The sequence below is a fragment of the Pongo pygmaeus genome, chromosome 21 (assembly GCF_028885625.2).
Source record: "Pongo pygmaeus isolate AG05252 chromosome 21, NHGRI_mPonPyg2-v2.0_pri, whole genome shotgun sequence".
In the NCBI taxonomy this organism is placed as follows: Eukaryota; Metazoa; Chordata; class Mammalia; order Primates; family Hominidae; genus Pongo; species Pongo pygmaeus.
The window spans coordinates 38,568,639-38,587,142 of record NC_072394.2 but is presented as its reverse complement, the minus strand read 5'-3'; the positions used below and the strand labels follow the sequence as shown (position 1 = coordinate 38,587,142).

At 50.0% G+C, this 18,504-nt stretch overlaps 1 protein-coding gene across 50 annotated transcripts in view; it reads right to left on the bottom strand.

Annotated features, from left to right (window-relative positions):
* The window catches only part of EPB41L1 (erythrocyte membrane protein band 4.1 like 1), a 139,694-nt gene that overhangs the window by 77,086 nt on the left and 44,104 nt on the right, over positions 1–18,504 (bottom strand). For 29 of the 50 annotated variants that reach the window (XM_054467188.2, XM_054467191.2, XM_063659212.1 and 26 more), the window contains exon 1: positions 1,032–1,284. The exons of 15 other annotated variants lie outside the window; for them this stretch is intronic. The gene's annotated coding sequence lies outside the window, so the exon portion shown is untranslated. Of the gene's footprint in view, positions 1–1,031; positions 1,340–18,504 lie in introns of those variants that run through there. 6 more of the 50 variants (XM_054467193.2, XM_054467195.2, XM_063659205.1 and 3 more) reach the window with 2 other exon arrangements.

Below are 18,504 nucleotides of genomic sequence, written 5' to 3'. Positions count from 1 at the left end.
AATGCTGGGGGTGGGGGGACGGGGTGGGAATGAAGCCAAGCCGCTGGACCCCGCACAGCCCTGGAGAGGTCCTAAATCTGGCCGTCTCACATTCCCACCTTTGGGTGCAGAGGAGGTGCTATGCGGATCCAGAAGTGAATGTGGGAACACGTGGTGCTCTCTCCCCCACCAATGCATCCTCAGAGCTCCGAGGGAAAAGCAACGACGATGGCGGGCAGCTGAGGGAGAGACCAGCATCCCCAGAACTCCCTTTTGGTCCTTGTCCAGGCTTCAAGGTCTCCATGGACCATTTTGAGCCATATAGGTCTGCCAGTCAGTGGCCTCTGAACCCAGTAAGTACCCCAGTGGCTGTAGACATTGGCCCCCCATGCCTATCCCTGAGACCCCAGGCTCTCGGGCCCTTGGACCTCCCCAAGTGTGAAGGTGCCAGACACAAGTGGGACACGCAAGCCCTCTCCTTCTGATCAGGGGACAGTCACTGGCCAGGACAATGCCAGGCCAGAACTGCAGAAGTCCTAGGGCTAAGATCCCTGCTAGCAGCTCTGAGGTACTTGGAAGGGAGACGGAAGGCGAGGCAAGCCCAGAGCGGGGAAGGGTCCGTAACCAGAGTGAGGAGAGATGAGGGCAAGGGCTCGCCAGCATCCCAGGCTCCAGCCAAGAACTCCTCCTGCAGCGTCCGAAGCAGGAGAAATCCAAAGAGCCCTTGGCCTCTGGAGGCGGCAGCAGGAGTGCTCTCCGAAAAGAGAGTGGGCCAGCCGGTGGGAGCCCAGCGCCCACCCACCGCTCATCCTACAGCAGGACCAACCCCCCGCCACCCCCCAGCCTCTGGATCCTCTCTCCAGGCCTTGGAGGAGGCTGCAGACCGGTAGGTAGGGAGGAACAGTGAGACCCTCCCCCACACTAGCCAGGGGACCAACAGCCTGAAAACTCAGTTCTCGGCCTCGCCCCCGTTCCTCCCCAGGGCTGGAGGTTGGGCCTAGATGTTGCAAGCCCCCGGCCCCGAGAGCCACCTGATCCCCCCATGTGCCTACCTGGGCCCGGGGGTCCCCATGTCGGGCAGGTTGGGCGAGGGGCGGCCCCCTCGGCTCCTCTGGCAGGCAGGCCGCGGGGCGGGGCGGCGCGGGGTCGCGGCGGGCTCTGCGGAGCAGCCTGTTCGGCGACACCCCCGCCCGCTGATGGATGCCGACTGCAGCAGCGGCGGCGGCGGCGGCGGCGGCGGCTCAGCGTGCGCCGGGGGCTGGGCACTGTGCCCACAGCCCCGGGCCTGGCGCCCGACGCGCGGCCAGCCCCCGCCCCCGCCCCGGCCTCGGAGCCCAGCCCAGGGGCGGCCGCCGCTCGCGCCTGCCTCCCAGCTCGCGGCGGCCCTGCCCCTGCCTCCGCCTCCTCTCTGCCTGTCTCCTCTACCACCGCCCCCCCGCGCCCCGCCCTCTCTCTCAGGCTCCCAGGCCACCTCCTCCCCGTCCCTGCCACACGGGCAGGTCCCAGACCACTGCGGGACTGTGCAGCAGGGGGGGCCTCTCGAGCGCCCCGGCTGCCCCCACCCTGGTCCTAGCCAGCCCCGGTCCTCCTCGCTCTCTCCAAGCCCTCTTGGGGGCTCAGCAGCGAGAAAGGGAGGGGGAGGAGAGAAGAGGGGGATGGATCCCTGACTCAGAAGGGGTGACTCAGCCTCAGTGGGCCTCCCATCCCACCGGAGCCGGATCCCCTCACCACCCCTGCAGCACAGCGACAGGGCAGAACCCGCCTAGGACTCGGCGTCCTCCCCCACCGGGAGGAGGTATTGCAACTGTCTCCTGGGAATCCTCTGTGCCTCTGAGTGTGTCTAGAGGGTGTCTATGTGTACATTTGTCCACATGTGCCTTGGTAACAATGACAGTAAGTGTAACAGTGAGCCCAGGGACCTATTGGGGATGGGGCCTGTGTACAGGCGCGCTTGCTGTATGTGTCTGAGCACAGGCTGAGTGTGCACCTGAGCTCCAGGAAAGGGCAGGGGCTGGCCAAGCGGCTTGTGGCAGAGATCATGGCTCAAAACCAAGCTAAGCCATGCTCCTCCCCTCCAGGAGCACTGTTACCCTCTCAAAAACCCAGTCCAACCACTGCAGCACCTCCATCTCATGCAATCCAAAGGTGGGGACCTCAAGCCGCAGAGGACTCTGGGAGGGAGAAGGCCTGGGTTCCAGTCCAGCTCTGCCACTGGCTCAGCAAGTACCCTTGGGCAAGTTGTTCCATGCTCTGGGCCTCATTTGCAAATGACGAAAGGGCTGGATGTTCCTACCCTGGGTCCTCATATGCACTCTAGGGCCTCCAGAGAATGAGGCTATGCCCTCTCCTCAGCACCCTTTAGAGAACTCAAGATACAACTGCGTCCCTTTGTACCATGCCCAAAGCAAGCCTTCTCTTCTCCAACTTAAACTTCCTTCATCAGGTGTCTTTAGACACAGCTTCCGGTGCCTTCACTCCCCCTGCTCACCAGGTTCAGCAGCGGATGAAGAGCAGAGAGCAGAATGAAGCCAGCTCCTCCCAGTCCTAGAGAACAGGCCCACCCTCCAGACAGAAGGTGGGAAGACAGACAAATCTGCCCAGGCCAACTGACAGAAGGACCAGTGTCCTGCTTGGCAGCCTTCTGTACAAATCCTGTCCTTTGCCTTTGGATTTCTCATCCCCAGGCCTTTCAAATTCGCTTCTTCCCAGGAGCTCCCAAGGGAGTCTCACACAGGCCCCTGGGGCTGTGGCCTTGGGCAAGTCACTTTGCCACACAAAGTGCTCTGTTTGAGTTTAGCTCACCACACATTTATTTAAATGAATGAGTGAAAGGACCAATAAAACTCAGGAGTTATACCAGATGAATTTATTGTTTCAGATGCACAGCTGCTAAGAGATTCTTGACTGCCTGCCTTCAAGTATTTTGATTCCAAATAGGCTCAGTCTCCCCTGCTGGCTGAGCCTTCCCAATCATGGACTCCCGTGGGCAGGAGGCTCTGGGCTGCATGGCCAAGGCTCTCTCTGTTCCTCTTAGTTCAACTCTCCTTCCCTGGCCGTCTCCCTTTCCTTCCTTCCCCCAGGCTGAAGCCTTCCCCACTCCTCCCCTGGGGCAGGGCCACTTTCCCACCCTCCTCAACCAGATGGAGCCTCTCACTTTCCCGGGAGAATCCAGGCTACACTCCAAAGACCAAGGCAGGATGTTCCCAGACATCATTCTGCATTTATACCCAAAGGGCTCCATTCACTTCAGGTCATTGAGACCACACAGAAAATAAGGCTTCTGCTATTTTCATTATTTTGATTATTATTATTATTCACTAACATTTCTATTAGCACTTTCCAGTTTGCAAAATACTTTTGTGTGTCATCTGCATAGCATCTTGTGAGATAATATCATCCCTCATCTTTTTTTTTTTTTTTGAGATGGAGTCTCGCTCTGTTGCCCAGGCTGGAGTGCAGTGGTGCGATCTCGGCTCACTGCAAGCTCTGCCTCTCGGGTTCACGCCATTCTCCTGCCTCAGCCTCCCCTGAGTAACTGGGACTATAGGCACCTGCCACCACCACGCCCGGCTAATTTTTTTTGCATTTTTAGTAGCAGTGGGGTTTCACCATGTTAGCCAGGATGGTCTCGATCTCCTGACCTCGTGATCCGCCTGCCTCGGCCTCCCAAAGTGCTGGGATTACAGGCATGAGCCACCGCGCCCGGCCCCCATCTTATCAATAGGCAGGCTGAGGCTCAGAGTGGGAGTGACTTGCCCAAGGTTACACTTGCACAGTTACACTGGCTCCCTGGACTAGATACTTTCCACTTTACCCAACAATAACCCTTTCCAGAAAAATCAGGCTGGAGGAAGCAGGAGAGACACTTAAGAATATATGGCCCCTATAGGCATCAGTTGCAATTACTACTTGAGTTACTTGTTTTCATTCCCCAGGCAGGGAAACTGAGGCACAGGGACAGGACTCAACCCAGGACCAAGTCTCATGGAGAAAGAAGGAAGGAGGAGCCCATCCAAAAAAGGGGCTCCTCAGTTCCTTAGCTGCAAATTCTGCTTCCGGCCCTAGCGCTACCATTTCTTTTTGTATTACTTAGGCAGGTTATTTGACATCTCTGAGCCTCAATTTTCTCACCTATAAAATGGGAGAATCCCTGCCCCATGTCTGTCACTGGGCTGCTGTGATGGGAGGTCAGCAGATGCTGGCAGAAGAGAAGGGACAGGACCCTTCATCCCCTCTCTGCTCTGTCTAGGAGGCAGGAGAAATTCTTTCCTCTTAAATTTTAACTGGATGGAACTAAATGGTGCAAAAGTCCAGGATACAGGAAAGCCAGGAGGAGAACGGAAGTGATTCACTCCACTGGCTGGGAAAGCAAGGGACAGAGTCAGCCACAGCCCCCAAGGTCACTGCGGGGCAGAGATTCAACCAAATACTTCAGGCAGGGCCCCTCTTATCTCCCTTTTATCTTTCAAAGGAGGAAACCAAGGTTCTAAGCAAAGCAGTGACTTGCCAAGGTCACCCACAGGTAGTCAGTGGTCTCCTGACTCCCAGCCACCAGGGCCCTTGACTCCTGGGCAAGCAGGGTGGGGTGGGGAGCACTCCCAGCCCAAGGACTTAATCTTTCATTCAGCAAGCAGTCATGCTCACACCAAGCCAGGCCCTGGACACTGGGAAAGGCTGGGGGAATTGAATACAGCCTCTGCCCTTGAATTCACAATCAATCTGGTGGAGGCACGTACCCCAGCACATCAGAGGATACTAGAAGATGAATCACCACCATTTTCTGAGCACTTCCTCTGTGCCTGACACTGGACACACATTCATTTGTTTAATCCTCAAGGCAATTCTCTGGCACTGAAATTATTAATCCCTTTCACAGCTGAAGTAACTGAGGCTCAGAAGGGTTAGCGACCCCAAAGTTCATCCAGCTAATAAATGGCAGGGCCGGAATATGACTGCCAGGTATGTCTGGTGCCAAACTCTGAGCTTCAACCCTTATAAACTCCCTGTTTTTAGGTCTGTGCTAATCAATATGGTAGCTACTAGCCATGGCTAGTGGCTATGGAGCACTTGAAATGTGGCTCGTTCAAATCAAAATGTGCTGTAAATATAAAAATCAGATTTTGAAGATTTCATACCAAAAAGAATGTAATATGTCTCATTAATAATTTTTATATTGAAATGACATTATGGCTGGGCATGGCTCACACCTGTAATCCCAGCACTTTGGGAGGCCGAGGTGGGCAGATTACCTGAGGTCAGGAGTTCAAGACCAGCCTGGCCAACATGGTAAAACCCCATCTCTACCAAAAATACAAAAATTAGCCAGGCATGGTGGCATGTGCCTGTAATCCCAGCTACTCCAGAGGCTGAGGCAGGAGAATAATTGCTTGAACCCAAGAGGTAGAAGTTGTAGTAAGCTGAGATCGTGCTATTGCACTCCAGCCTAGGAGACAAGAGCAAAACTCCATCTCAAAAAAACAAAACAAAAAAAACCTTATGAATATATTGGGTTAAATAAAACAAATCATTTGAATAATTACATCTGTTTCTTTTGACTTTTTTTAAAAATGTGGCTACTAGAAAATTTAAAATTGCATGTGGCTTGCACGTGTGGCTCACATTATATTTCTTTTGGTCAGTACAGGTTTAGATACTCTGGGGTCCTAATTCAGCCCATAGGGATCAGAAAAGGCTTCCTGGAGGAGAAGACACTAAGCCAAGCTGGGTTAAAGGTGAGGTCATGGGGAGGAGGGTATTCCAGGACAAGAGAGCTGGAGGGCATCTGGCTCCTGCCCTGGAGGGCAGCTGGGCCCAGTGACAGCCCCAGGCCACTGGGAGCTGGGCCAGAGGGAGGGAGCTACTGGAGCCAAACTTAACAGAGCAGCATGACCCACCAGTCTGGGAAGTGCTGCCTGGCAGGCTGTTTCACTGAGGTTGGCACTCTGTGGAGGGCACCACAGGGCAGCTGTGTCGGGGTGGAGGAAGTAGGCAGGGTGGACAGGCGGCAGTGCCCACCTTGCAGGGACCTCCCCCCTCCAGCTGCCCCCTACTTCCTCTTCTCCATCTCCTCTAAGAAGCCTCTCAAAGCACTGCAGTTCCCAGAGACCTTACCCTTCCATACAGCCCAGACCATGAGAACCACACCCTCCTGCGTTAAGCCTTATTCTAGTGTGGAATGATGAGGACGCCTGCAAACTGCATAGCAGGTCACAGTGTACAAAGCACTTTTCCATATGTATCTAGTGTAGTGTTGTTGAAGAGTCTAAGGGCAATGTTCACCTCTGGCAAGGGGGCTGGGGCAGGGATGGGGGACATTTATTAGCACAGGAGCTGCATGACCTTGAGCAAGGCCTTAGCCTCTCTGAGCCTCAGTTGCCCCATCTGTACAATGGGGATAATATCAGCACCGTCTTCCAGAGCTATGAGAATGACATGCAAGAATGCCCACAAAGGCTCTGTATGGTGCTGGCATGCTCCAAGCTCCCTTCTGCACCTCAGATGGACCCCACTAGGGTGCCCCTGCAGTACCCTCAGTGTCTCCAAAGCCTGCCCATTCTGAAGGTTGCCTCCCCTCCAGAAAGCCTGGCCCCGTCTCCTCCCCGCATGCTCCCCCAGCCAGTTTCTTCTTCTCTGCCTACTGGACCCTCATCTCATCCTTGCCTCTACTTCTGAATTTGGGGCTCAGTTGTCATGAGGCTCTCCAACGTCTCCAGTAAGACTGCCATTTCTCAAAGCTGGGAACCTCAGCTCTGGTCTATGCCCCTCCCCCTCTTCTATACCCACAGCCAAGCCCCCTGTACATGTCTGGGCATCCCAGAGGCTCTCACAGCCCACTCCAGTGGCTTGGACAACTGCTGCCATCTTTGGCTAAAAACAATGCTGGTCTCCACAGAGCACAGTAAGAGGATCTGGTCTTGCTCTGCTTCCTCAATGGAAGAAGCTTCGGTGGCTCCTCATTCTCTGATGAAGCAACTCAAATACCTCAGCCCGACTCTCAAGACCTTCCACAGCCTGGTCTCACCTGGCTCTTCAACCTCATTCTCAGATTCCATGTGATGAGCTTTGTCAAACTGACTGGTTCCAGGTCCCCAGGGCACAGTGGCTGTGCCCTCTTCTCTGCCTAGGAGACCCTCTTCCCATTTCCCATAGTTATTCTTCTAGGCATTCTCCAGGAAGTCCTTCCTGAACCCTTCCTCTTTGCACCAACCCTCTGGCTAGAAATAACCTCTTGGCCTCTCTCTCTCCCTCCTGCCACCCTCAAGTTCAGGGTCATGTGACCTGTCCAAGGGTTTTAAACTTCCATTGTATTATGAGCTTTAGGATAATGGCCACTTTTCATCATACTCCCTTCCCCCAACCCACACACACCCCTGAAGGCCCACATCAGTGCCCAGTTCACAATATGTGCATAGTATGTGTTGGCCATCTTCACACCGAAAGCCAGAGGCCAGGGAGCAAGTAGGAGTCAGGAGTCCACCCAGGACGCCAGGACACTCCTGAGGCTGAGTTCTGCCTTATGTCCACCTCGGCTATGTTTCTTAATAGGTCCTCACGCTTTCAGCTGCTTCTTGGGAAATCGGCCCCTCTAGGAGGTCTGGGAGCCACATTCCTGAGGCCAGAACATGAAAAATCTGGCCATGTACCCACTAGATACAGATGTCCACCCAGCCTCCCATCGGGTACCTGAAGTGTCAGCTGAGGTTTGCATCATCACAGCATCTCTAATTCCTTGCAGTCAGAAGAGAGCTGGAGAGTATCATACAGAGGCTGGGAGCAGTGAGAGGCAACAGGAGAAAAGCTGTGTGTGTGTCCCTGGTCCCGGGTGCCAGAAGGTGCTGCAGCATCACCATCAATTAACATCGCCATTGCAGAGAGCATCTGAGTCCCCACTTACGTGCTGGCACTGTGCCTAGCAACTTGCCTATATTTTCAATTTTAAATCTCCTACTTCCCTGTAAGGCAGACATTATAGATCTACCTTGATTTTACAGGGGAGGAAACTGAAGTTAAATCACTCATCCAAGGTCACACTGCTAGTAGGTGCGGGGGCCCAGGATTCAACCCCAGGCATGCCTGACTCCAGGGCCTGTGTTTGTTCTATCATTAATCCTACACACATTAGGCTTCACACAGGTTTATTCTGGAGATACTGACATATTCTGTTCATGTCTGGGGGGTAGTTACACAAGTATGTGTAAACTTATGATCTGTGCACTTTTCTGTGTTTATGTTATAACATCAATAAAGTTTCCTTTTTTTAATGTTTTTGTCCCAGAGATGAATATATGCTAGAGATTTTCAGGATGTAAAATACTCCTAGGATTAGAGTCTAAAGCCAGAAAGCTGTTTCTATCTTTTTTCCTCTGTTTTGTTGTTGTTGTTATTATTGTTTTGAGACAGGGTCTCACTCTGTCGCCCATGCTGGAGTGCAGTGGTGTGATCATGGTTCACTGCAGCCTCAACTTCCCCGGGCTCAGGTAATCCTCCTACCTCAGCCCCCTAAGTAGCTGGGACTACAGGTGTACACCACCATGCACTGCTAATTTTTATATTTTTTGTAGAGATGGGGTTTTGCCATGTTGCCTAGGCTTGTCTCAAACTCCTGAGCTCAAGTGTTCTACTCACCTTGGCCTCCCACAGTGCTGGGATAACAGGTATGAACCACTGCACCTGACCTCCTTTTTTTTTTCTTTTCAACAGTTTTTCCATTTAAAACAGGGACTGTTATGAAGACCTCATAACCCCCGAAGCCAGACCCAGCAGAATTTCACCTGCTGTCTGCTGTCAGATCACAAACATTTGCTTGCACTCACATTCCCAGCCCAGGTGCCCACTCCACCCAGCCAGCACTTCACTTCCAGAAGCTGGCACTGCTCTGCTGTCTTTTCAATCCTCTCTTCATCCATCCATCTGCAGGGACCAGATGGCTAGACCAGCCGCTGCATCACTGGTTAATCCCCAACTTCACGAGGCAGCCAGGCAGCGACGCCTGAATGTTCCCATCTCCCCACACTAGGCCAGGCTGGGCAGAGAAGTCGTCTGTGTATGTAAACACAGCCTTCTGCTTAGGCAGCTCCTGCCGGACTCCCCTCGCCAACTGGGCCCTCTGTGGCTTTTATCTCCCTGCCCAAAATAACCATTGGCTTCAATGGTTCTCTGGGCATGAATCAGAGTCTCGTAGAAGCCTGTGAGCAGCTTGAGGACAGGGAAGTTATGGTACCGATCTCTGTATCCCCAGTGTGCCAGTGCAAAGGTTTGTGGGATTTGTCGAACTCCTCTGTGTACCTGGAGGGACCTGCAGTAGGAAGCAAGAGCTCTCTACAGAAAACAGTCACATCCTCCAAAAGCTCACAGTTTAGTAAGAGAAAATACCCACACCAGCCAACTGCAATGTAAAACAGAAAGCACTAAAGGTTGTAAGAAGAGGACAGAGTGTTGGGGAGTTCAGAGGAGAAAAAGATTAGAGAGCAGCAGGTGTCAAAGGAGGTTTCGAGGAAGAGGTCACATGTGGGTTGGGCATTAAAGGCAGGGCAGAAGGACAATGTAGACTGAGGAGAGAGCATAACACAAGCCGCAGTGCTGGGAATTACAAGGTAGAATCAGGAAACGCTGCATATGGCCTGGAGCCTGGGATACTGAGGGTTGAGGCTATCCCTGAGGAGATAGAAAGGAGCTGGGGCCAAGCAGAGCCTTGAATGACAAACCAAGTGCACTGCACTGTCTAGCAACTGGCCACATGTGATTATTTAAATTTAAATTTAATGGAACAAAATGTAAAATTCATAGCCACATGTGGTTAGTAGTTACCATTCTGGACAGTGCAGATATAGAACATTTCATCACTGCAGATATTTCTACTGGACAGCAATGGTGGACAGTGTCAGAGGATCCAGAGAGCTTTGAGCAGAGGCATAATTAGAGCTGGGCTTTAGGAAAATTAATTTGCTCCTAGTGAAGAGTCAGTGACCAGAGTGAAGGAGAAGCCTGGAACCACAGTGGGACATTGCAATAATCCAGGTGAGATCAGTCACCACTTCTTTTCCCTCTGTTCATCTCTTCCTATCAGGAAACAGGGATGATTCTCAAAGTGTGGTCCCTGGAACACCAGCAATATCTGGGAACTTTTTTTTTTTTTTTTTTTTGAGACGGAGTCTCCCTCTGTCGCCCAGACTGGAGTGCAGTGGCGTGATCGCAATCTCGGCTCACTACAACCTTCACCTCCCAGGTTCAAGCAATTCTCTGCCTCAGCCTCCCAAGTAGCTGGGATTACAGGCACCCACCACCACAACCGGCTAATTTTTTTGTATTTTTAGTAGAGACGGGGGTTTCACCATCTTGTCCAGGCTGGTCTTGAACTCCTGACCTCGTGATCCACCCGCCTCAGCCTCCCAAAGTGCTGGGATTACAAGCGTGAGCCACCACACCCAGCCTTATCTGGGAACTCTTAAGTACACAAATCCTCAGGTCCCACACAGACCTACTGAGTCAGAAACTAGGAGGTTTGGAACAGCAACAGTGCTTTCATCAGCCCTCCTGTGATTCTAACGCACGCTGGAGTTTCAGGTCTGCCAGCATAGAGGCTAGAAGCCTACACTTTGGCTCCAGAGTGATGTATACTCTGGAATCAGAGGACCTGACTTCATATTCTGGCTCAGCTGTTTCCTAGATGTGCTTAATTTATTTGTGCCTCAGTTTCCTTATAATAAGCATATGGAGTTATTATAAGGATTAATGGAGGTAATACATGTAAATATCTTAGAAGAGTGTCTAACTTATAGTAAGTATTCAATAAATGTTACTTATCAGTCCTATTATTCACTCCTATGGCAGTTTAATTCCTCCTGTATACAATGAGACAGCATCTGTCTCTTGCCACTAGCTATGACCTCCTGCCTTTCCATCATATAATATTCCCAGGCCCACTCACCCATTCCATTTCCTGTCCTCCAGGACCCGAGGGTCAGTTCCTTTCCCACAAGGCAGAGGAACTTCCTGTATCAGGGAGCGTCCCACCAGGATAAAAATGTCAACAGACAGATTTAACTATCCTGGGCAAAGATGCCCTCTAAAGGAGTGAGTCAGGAGATGCCCCATGGGTTTTCCCCTGGGAGTGAGAAGGTCTGGAGGTGAGTGCTCAGCTGCCCACTGTGATTGAAAGCCTCAAGCCTGTTTAGTTGGATCCATGCCAGCCAAGAGGGTATGGAAAATGATACTGTGATCCTGCCTACTGTAGGTAGCTAGACCCTGGCTCAAGGAACCAGGCAGGGGAGGGTGGCGTCCTGTGTGGCAGAGGGTACTGGGCTGGGCATCAAGAAACCTTGATTTGACCTTTGCTGTGAGATCTTGGGCAGTGATTTTCCTCTCTGAATTCAATATCCTTACCTGTAATGTGAGGGGGTTGGACTAGCGTAGTTCTAAACCTTTTAGGGGGCTGGGCGCAGTGGCTGATGCCTGTAATTCCTACACTTTGGGAGGCCGAGGCGGGCAGATCACCTGAGGTCAGGAGTTTGAGACCAGCCTGGCCAACATGGTGAAACCCCATCTCTACTAAAAATACAAAGATTAGCCAGGGATGGTGGCATGCGCCTGTAGTCCCAGCTACTTGGGAGGCTGAGGCAGGAGAATCACTTGAACCTGGGAGGCAGAGGTTGCAGTTAGCCAAAATCGCGCCACTGCACTCCAGCCTGGGTGACAGAGCGAGACACTGTCTCAAAAAAAAAAAAGAAAAAAGAAAAAAAGAAAAAGAGAAAGAAAACCTTTTATGGGTCGTGATTTCCTTTGAAAATGCAATGAAAACTGCAGAGCTCCTCCTAGAAAAATGTACATGAGTATGCACACACACACACACACAAAGTCACACTCACACTCATGCACCACACACTCACACACACACACCCCTACCTTTATCATCTTTCAGGCATCAAGAGAGCTCATGAAGCCCATGCATAGATCACCCCCTGAGTGATACATAGATAACTCCCTTGGTTAAGACGGGCTAGACGATCTCTAATCAGCCACGATAAGAAATTAGCTGTATTTGTATTTTGTATTTTGTATTTTGCATCTAATTTAAAGGAACCCTACATTAAAGACTTCTCTAAGAAGGTGAGCTTTTACATGGGCTTTTGTGGGACATAGATGTTGATTGGCTAAATGCTGTGCTTCCCCAGAGCCTGCCTCACCCTTGTCATATTGCCTCTGAAGTCACCCTCTCCATTCCACTCTCTCCGCCCTTTTTCAGCTGGGAGTGAGCATACAGTCCTGAAAAATACCGCTAACCCCACTAGCTGTCTCTGTCCCCAGCTATGGGAGGGTAGAAAAGAGAGAGCCTGGTCTGCCTCTCATACCCCCACCCCAAAGCCCTGGCTCAGAGGTCAACCAATCAAGAGGCCCCCAGATGGCACCTCTATCCCCAACACACACACACACACACACACACCCCCTCCCTCACATAGCCACAACCACAGGACTGCACCTCCAGACACCTGGCGGTACGGTCACTTGGAACAGGCAGGAGTTATTTTTAGAGGCCAAGTGACAGGATGGTGAGAGCAGTTCCACTCTGTCAGAGTTACTGCTGCCACCACCAGCTCTGATGAATCACTCTCCACTACGTGAATGGACAAGTCTGTCAGCATGGCCAGGGAGGCCACGCCAGCTTCTAGAATGAATGTCTTGGATTGGTGACCACGCTGATCACACCAGGCTGAGCCCAGGATCACACCAGGGACAAGACTGCCAGGCCTGAGCCAGTGCAGCCAACCCAGACCAACCACCCAGCACAGCCTCCCATAACCAATACAGTCAGACCAACACAGCCCAGCACAGCACAGCCCGGGCAGGTAAGCCCCTTCAACACAGTCCAACCCAGCCCCATCAGGCCACCCCGGGGCCTCTCTTTGCAAAGTCCCTTTAGAGTGGCTATTGATGCCTCCCTCAGCCCAATCCATGCAAGTGAGCCTCCCACCCACTAAGCTACCGCTGCCGGCTTATTAAGATAATGCGCCTTCAATAAATTGGGCAGATTCAGACAGTGTCAATGCAGCTATCAACTGGTTTCATCTTTCATCGTTGAAAAAGTACATGATAAGCCTTAAAAGTGTGCATACCGTTTAACACAGAAATTCCTTTTTTAGGAATTGATCCTTAGGGAACAATGAATGACACAAAGATGTGGCTATAAGAACATTTGTCTAAGCACTGTATACAAGAGTAAAGTAGAGCATTGGAGTTAATATATATGTCCAATAATAGTGGCTACGTTATGTAAATAGTGATACATACATATGCTGAAATACTACGTAGCTACTACAAAATAATGTTGTGGATCTATATGTGGCTATATAATCATGTTCTTAACACAATACAGGTAAAAAAGCAGAGACAAAATGGTACGTAACAAATGATCCAATTTCTATAAAATATGTTTTTTGTTCTTTTTTCTTTTTTTTTTTTTGAGATGGAGTTTTTGCTCTGTTGCCCAGGCTGGAGTGCAGTGGCACGATCTCGGCTCACTGCAACCTCCGCCTCCTGGGTTCAAGCAATTCTCCCACGTCAGCCTCCCGAGTAACTGGGATTACAGGTGCCCGCCACCACGCCTGGTTAATTTTTGTATTTTTAGAAGAGACAGGGTTTCACCATGTTGAAAGGCTGGTCTCGAACTCCTGACCTCAAGTGATCTGCCCACCTCAGCCTCCCAAAGTGCTGGGATTACAGGCATGAGCCACTGTGCCCGGCCCCAATTTCTATAAAATATGTATGTATGTGCACATGCCTAGAAAAAAGCAAACGGGAAGGAAATATTTTAAAACATGTTACCAGAGGTTGTTTTATGATAGTGGAATTATTTCTTTTGTGTCCATTTGGGTCTTGTTTTGTTGCTTACTTTCTGGTATATATGTGTAAACATATTTATATAAGAAAGGTCTGTTACCTTCACCTCACTCAAAGCTTCTGGCCTGAACCATTGAAAGTCCTTCCTGGAATCTCACTAGAGCCAGGAAGTGAGCAGCTTTCAGCAACCATAGCCCCCCTTGGGCTGCCTCTCTGGCTTTGAACTTTGCTGCCCTCTTCAGTTGTTCCCTGGAGTTTCACTAATGGGGCCCATCTAGCCAATTCCCACAGTCTCCTGACACAGGCCCTCACAGCGGAAGTACCCTCCAGGGCCCCCTATTCATGCATGGAAACCAAACAGAGGCCAATTCCCTCATCTGACAGTAAAAGAAAAAATAATTATAATAATAAAGATGACAGTGGTAGTGAACCTTCACATTTCTACTTTGTCTTCCTTTTTACAGAGCACTTTATTATACATGTTTCACTTAGCCCTCCCATTGGTGAGAAAACTGAGGGCCAGCAAGTATAGCAGCACAACACTTGCCAAAGGTCATAGAGTGAGTCAGCATTCACATGCAGGTCTGATATTGACAGATAAGGAGGTAAATGGAAGAAATGAACAGGTAATCCTGAGCCCACAGTCTATGAAAGGGGCCATATTCTACAGCTGCTGTCCCTTGCCCAGAATCCCACAAAACCCCATCTGGGGCCACGTGCCCTACATCTACTCATCAGCCCATCATTCCCTCCCAGCTCTGGAAACAGGCTCTTGCTGCCTCCTCGGAAATCCTAGCAACAAGATATCCTGCAGCGCCACCCTCTCCACCTCTGGGCTCTTCCATCTTGGGCCTGTCTCATTAGGGGAGGGGGTGGCTAGTCGGGCTCTCTCATAGGGGTGGGGGCTGTGACACCCACACACGGCAGGGGCAGGGGAAGAGAGGAGATGAAATCAGCCTGGATGGCCCTCACTCTGGGCCTCCTCTTGCACTATTCATTTCTTGGGCTTCTGATTATCTGCTGACTGGGACAAAAAAAGAAGCCAAATCCTAGGGCATGAATTCTAGTCCATTCCAATTTTATTTTTGCGTTTCTGAAATACACGGATTCTTCCAACCAGAATATTAATATTCAAAATAGCAATAATAAAAGTATTAGCAACAAAACAGCTACTTTATTCAGTGCTTACAACCACCCTTGAGAAGTCGTATCCCCACTTTACAGATGGGAAAACTGAGACTCGGCTTGCCTGAAGATACCTAGCTAACAAATGGAAAAACAATTGTGTCTGACATCCAAGTGTATACTTTGACTACCATGTCTCTTAGAAAGCACTTAATCCTGGTTGGGTGCGGTGGCTCATGCCTGTAATCCCAGCACTTTGGGAGGCCAAGCTGGTTGGATCACTTGAGGCCAGGAGTTCAAGACCGGCATGGCCAACATGGTGAAACCCCATCCTTACTGAAAAAAAAAAAAATACAAAAAGTAGCCAGGTGTGGTGGCGCATACCTGTAGTCCCTGCTACTCAGGAGGCTGAGGCAAAAGAATCACTTGAACCTGGGAAGCAGAGGTTGCAGTGAGCAGAGATTGTGCTTCTGCACTCCACCCTGGGTGACAGAGCGAGACTCTGTCTCAAAAACAAACAAACAAACAACAACAACAAAAAACCACCTAGGCTGGGCTGCAATCCCAGCACTTTGGGAGGCCAAGGTGGGCGGATCACCTGAGGTCGGGAGTTCGAGACCAGCTGACCAACATGGAGAAACCCCATCTCTACTAAAAATACAAAATTAGCCAGGCATGGTGGCACATGCCTGTAATCTCAGCTACTCAGGAGGTTGAGGCAAGAGAATCACTTGAACCCAGGAGGCAGAGGTTGTGGTGAGCCGAGATCGTACCATTGCACTCCAGCCTGGGCAACAGGGCAACAAGAGTGAAACTCCGTCTTAAAAAAAAAAAAAGAAGAAGAAGAAAGCACCTAATCCTATCCCTTTACTGCACAGATGGGGAAACTGAGACCTAGAGAGGGGAAGGGCTTTGTAATCAGTCAACATCTATTTATTTACTGAGCAACAACTAGGTCTGAAGCGCTGAGCTAGTGCTGTGAATGAGGAAAAATTTAAACTTCTGTGTTATTGGATAGACAAGCTGTGACTCTATGTGTTAATCATTGCTAACCTAGGCAATGGGTTCACAGAAGTGCATTACACTATACTCTTTATTTTTATGTGTGTTTGAAATTTTGTATAACAAAAAAATTTTTTTAAAGGATGACAGAAAGATAACTGACTATCATGACTATCATGCAAATCTTAAGTCTGGCTTGAACTTATAACACTCGAACCAAATTTAGGAATATTTTCGCTCTGATAGTTTTGAAAATCAGAAAAAGGCAATTGTACTGGAATCTACTTCATAGCCTTTCTTTTCCCATCTTTCTGTAAAATTTTCTGCCTCTGTTGTTGCTAGGAATCAGTGAGCCAAGAGAATCCTCGTTGGCCTAGCCGGGCCCTCTCCCCTCCCACACTGCCTCTCTGAGGGTACAGCGTCCCTGTACCCCAGAAGCTGGCCCTCTTGGGCCGGCTTTCTGTGGATCCACAAGCCAATCACCGCAAGAGGCTAAATAAGAGCCTGTCAGTCACTGGGAGACAGGCAGCTATAAATCCAGAGGACCATGATTAGAAAGCAAATTACAGGCCTCCCGCTCTAAGTTTCCAACTCACAAAAACTTCTTGGCAGTCAAAGGGCCTTTACTTAAGTTGCTCAAAGTTTCCAGAGAGAGTGAACACACACAAGGCAAGAGAGAAAAAAAAAATGGGACACAACAGAGGCAGAAAATTCTACAGACAGGTGGAGAGAGAGGCCACTGGGAGGCAGCATGTCACAATAGTTAAAAGCAAGGCTTTGGCGGCAGGTCAAAGCTCCAGTGCATGTTCCAAAGCTTCCTAGCTGTGAGACTTTGAGCAAATAACTTAACCTCTCTGAGTCTTTATTTTCTCAGCTACAAACTGGGGATAATTCTTCCTACTACGCAGAGTGGACGCAGGGATTGAGTGAGACAATATATGTCAACTCATTAACCCAGTTCCTGGCACGTATTAAGCATGCAATAAATAGTGGCTTTAAAAAAATGTGCCGGCTGGGTGTGGTGGCTCATGCCTGTAATCCCAGCACTTTGGGAGGCTGAGGCGGGCAGATCACCTGAGGCTGGGAGTCGAGACCAGCCTGGCCAACATGGTGAAACCCTGTCTCTACTAAAAATGCAAAAATTAGCGGGCGGGGTGGAGAAGCTGTAATCCCAGCTACTCAGGAGGCTGAGGCAGGAGAACTGCTTGAACCTGGGAGGCAGAGGCTGCAGTGAGCCTGAGATCGTGCCACTGCACTCCAGCCTGGCTGACAAAACGAGACTCTTGTCTAAAAAAAAAAAAAAAAAAAAAAAAAAAAAAGTGCTAACCATACGACCCAGCAATTCCACTTCTGAGGCTATATCCAAAATAATTGAAAGCAAGGTATCAAAGAGATCTCTGTAGAGCCAAGGCCATAGCAGCATTATTCACATAGCCAAGAGGTGGAAGCAACAAGTGTCCATCGACAGATGAGTGGATAAACAAAATGTTGTACATATATACAATGGAATATTATTCAGCTTTAGAAAGGAAGGGAATTCTGATACATATGACAACATGGGTGAACTTGAGGACATTATACTAAGTAACATAAGCCAGTCACAAAAAGACAAACACTGTATGACTCCACTTATCTGAGGTATCTAGTCCAATTTGCAGTTACAGAAAGGAGAATGGCAGCTGCCACAGGTTGGGGGAGGAGGAAATGGGAGTTATTGTTTAATGGATATAGTTTCACTTTTTTCATATTAAAAAATTTGGCTGGGCATGGTGGCTCATGCCTGCAATCCCAGCACTTTGGGAGGCCGAGGCGGGCAGATCACCTGAGGTCGGGAGTTTGTGACCAGCCTGGCCAACATGGAGAAAACTGATCTCTACTAAAAATACAAAATCAGACGGGCATGGTGGTGCATGCCTGTAATCCCAGCTACTCAGGAGGCTGAGGCAGGAGAATCGCTTGAACCCAGGAGGCGGAGGTTGCCGTGAGCCAAGATCACGCCATTGCACTCCAGCCTGGGCAACAAAAGCGGAACTCAGTCTCAAAAAATAAAAAAAGTATTCAGGCTGGGTGCAGTGACTCATGCCTATGATCTCAGCAATTTGGGAGGCTGAGGCAGGAGGATCACTTGAACCCAGGAGTTTGAGACCAGCCTGGGCAACATAGTGAGACCCAATCTCTATCCAAAAAAAATTTTTTTTAATTAGCTGCCCCAGCGCAGTGGCTCATGCCTATAGTCCCAGCACTTTGGGAGGCTGAGGCATATGGATCACTTGAGGTCAGGAGTTTGAGACCAGCCTGGGCAACATGATGAAACCCTGTCTCTACAAAAAATAAAAAATTAGCCAGGTGTGATAGTGCATATGCCTGTAGTCCCAGCTACTTAGGAGGCTGAGGGGCGAATATCCCTTGAGCCCAGGAGACAGAGGTTGCAGTGAACCGAGAATGAGCCACTGCACTCTAGCCTGGGCAACAGAGTGAAACCCTGTCTCAAAAAAAAAAAAAAGGAAAGAAAAGAAAAGGAAAAAAAGAAAAAATTAGCCAGGCATGGTGGCATGCATATGTAGT